Here is a 3226-nt window from a genome sequence, read left to right on the forward strand (position 1 = left end):
TCAGCACAGGTTTACTTGATGATGCTGGCTACGTCACCACTTTTGGACAGAACATGTGGAAGATATCCAAGGGTTCTATGACAGTAGCACATGGAGTAAATTCTGGAGGACTTTACATGATTTATGTATCAAATGTCTCTAAAAATGTAATCAATGTAACCGAGCAGCCGAACGTTTCTTTGTGGCATAGCCGGTTAGGACATATGTCCAAGAAGGGAATGGAAATCTTGTCTCGTTCTGGTTATTTGCCTGGCTTTTCATTTAATGATTTTGAATTCTGTGAACATTGTCTGTATGGTAAGCAAACACAGCAGCCACATAAGCATAGAAGCAGTAGAAGAGATACACAGTTGGCACTTGTTCATAGTGATTTGTGTGGACCTATGCCTAACCTATCTCTAGGGGGAGCTTCTTACTTTATGACATTTATAGATGATTACTCGAGGAAAGTATGGGTTTACTTTCTCAAGCACAAGGATGAAGCGTTTAGTGTTTTCAAAACGTTTGTGACACTTGTGGAGAATCAGAGTGGCAAGAAGCTTAAATGCTTACGCACTGAAAATGGTGGAGAGTATGTTTCAAAGGCCTTTCAGGACTTTTGTGAGTCAAAAGGTATAAAACGTGAACTTACTGCTCCTTACAATCCTCCTCAAAATGGTGTTGCTGAGAGGATGAATAGGACCATACAAGAGAAGGTCAGAAGTATGTTGTCTAATGCACAGCTGCCAAATGGGTTTTGGGCTGAAGCTGTATCAACAGCTTTTCATCTTCTAAATAGATCTCCTAGCAAGGTTTTGCAGAAGGATTCAGTGCCAGAGATGGTATGGTCAGGCAAGGTGCCCTCATACAAGCATCTCAGAGTCTTTGGCTGTGAGGCATATACTCACGTTGCAAAGGAATTTAGGAACAAACTTGAGCCAAAGAGTAGAAAGTGCATCTTTCTAGGCTATGGTAATTCTGGTGAGATGGGGTACAGACTTTGGGATCCCGAATCCAGAAAGGTTATCCGCAGCAATGATGCTCACTTTAATGAAGCCAAATATCATTCTAAACCAGATAAAGTTGAGGAGATTAGAAGAGTTGTCTTCCAAGAAGATGGACTTGCACGTGCAAGACAAAATGTTAGGGCTCAAGAGGAGCAAGGACAGGATAGATTGGAACCACAGGTTGTGGCTGAGCCTGAGCCACCTATTGTGCGTAGATCTGGACGTGTCACGCAACCTCCTGATAGGTTTGTTCCATCTATGAACTATGTCATGTTGACTAATTGCAATGAGCCTTCATGTTACAAGGAAGCAGTGCAAATGAAGGACTCCGGGAATTGGCAATTGGCCATGCAGTCAGAGATGACAGCTCTGCATAAAAACCAGACATGGAAGCTAGTTAAATTACCACGGGGCAAAAAGGCTCTACCTTGTAAATGGGTTTACAGGTATAAGATCACCGCTCATGATAGTCAGCCAAAGTACAAAGCAAGGCTTGTTGCCAAGGGCTTTAAGCAAGAACAAGGCATTGACTTTGATGAAGTCTTCTCTCAGGTGGTCAAAATGACTACATTGAGATGCTTTCTTGCATTGGTTGCCATATTAGATTTGGTGTTGCACCAAATGGATGTCAAGACAACGTTCTTGCATGGTGATTTAGATGTGGAAATTTACATGCAGCAGCCAGAAGGGTTTGTTGAGAAAGGCAAGGAAGATTGGGTATGCCAGTTGTTAAAGAGTCTTTATGGCTTAAAACAATCACCGAGGGCATGGTACCATAAATTCCACAAGTTTATGCTTTCTCAAGGCTACAAACGTAGTGAGTTGGATCACTGTCTATATACAAAGAAGGCTAAGGATGGTAGTTGGTTGATCCTTATTTTGTATGTGGATGACATGTTGATTGCTGGCAAGCACTTGGAAGAAATTTCAGCTTTGAAGTCAAAGATGGCAAAATCGTTTGACATGAAAGACATGAGTGAGACAAGTCATATACTTGGTATGCGCATTGAGAGAGACAGGTCAAAGAAGTTGATTTGGTTATCTCAAACAGAGTATATTGACAAGGTTTTGCAACGTTTCAATATGGAGAAGGGAAAGGCATCGAGTGTTCCATTGCCACCATATGTGAAACTTAGCAAACAAGATTGTCCTGTGTCTGAGGAAGAACAGGCTGAAATGGATAAGATTCCATATGCGTCTGCAATGGGTAGTTTGATGTATGCAATGATTGCTACTCGCCCAGACATTGCATTTGCAGTGGGAGTAGTAAGTCGATACATGTCAAACCCAGGCAAGAAACATTGGGAGGCAGTGAAAGGAATATTGAGATACCTGAAAGCTACAAAGAGTATGCGTATATGCTATGGGAGTCAGGAGCTAAGTGTAGAGGGTTTTACAGACTCAGATTATGCAGGTGACTTAGACAACCGAAGGTCTACGTCAGGGTATGTCTTTACATTGGCTGGTGGAGCAGTATCATGGCGTTCTAGATTACAAGATTGTGTTACTCAGTCTACTACAGAGGCTGAATATGTTGCAGCATCAGAGGCATGCAAAGAATCAATTTGGCTTAATCGACTAGTAACAGATTTGGGAATCAAAGGAGAGATGCCTGTGTTATATTGTGATAGTCAAAGTGCGATACAATTGGCTCGCAATCCACTTTATCACTCAAAGACAAAGCATGTGGATGTGAAGTATCATTTCATCAGGGAAATGCTCGAGGATAAGCAACTTCAGCTTGTCAAAGTTCACACCACAGAAAATCCTGCTGATCTACTTACAAAAGGACTTCCCTCAGAGAGCTTTGCGCATTTTCGCAAGCAGTTAGGTGTAGGGTAGTACAACACTTCTCTACATCTGTTGTATATTAGCTTCTCTCACACTTAAAGTACCACATTGGACTTTAAGTGGGAGGTTGTTGGGGTATAAAGCCCAATGTGGTCGCCCAGGTAAGTGGGCGGGCCGCCAGGTATGTACACATATTCTTTTGTTAAAACCTAATAAGAACTCACTATGCTCTACACATTACAGTAGAGCGAGTTCACCATATCGTTGTGCTCTTCTTCTCGCACTCTCTCTCGCGTCACACTTCCGCTCGTACTCCTTCAAAGAAAACCTGGTGAGATTTTGGCAGATACTCCTTTGTAATAAGGGTGAAATCTCAAGCCAAATAGTGCTAGAAATTTCATAAAGTGCATACAGACTTGCAGGAAAATTTTGACAGTGCCTCCTTTGTT

The sequence above is a fragment of the Adiantum capillus-veneris genome, chromosome 6 (assembly GCF_014529385.1).
Source record: "Adiantum capillus-veneris isolate H3 chromosome 6, ASM1452938v2, whole genome shotgun sequence".
In the NCBI taxonomy this organism is placed as follows: domain Eukaryota; kingdom Viridiplantae; phylum Streptophyta; class Polypodiopsida; order Polypodiales; family Pteridaceae; genus Adiantum; species Adiantum capillus-veneris.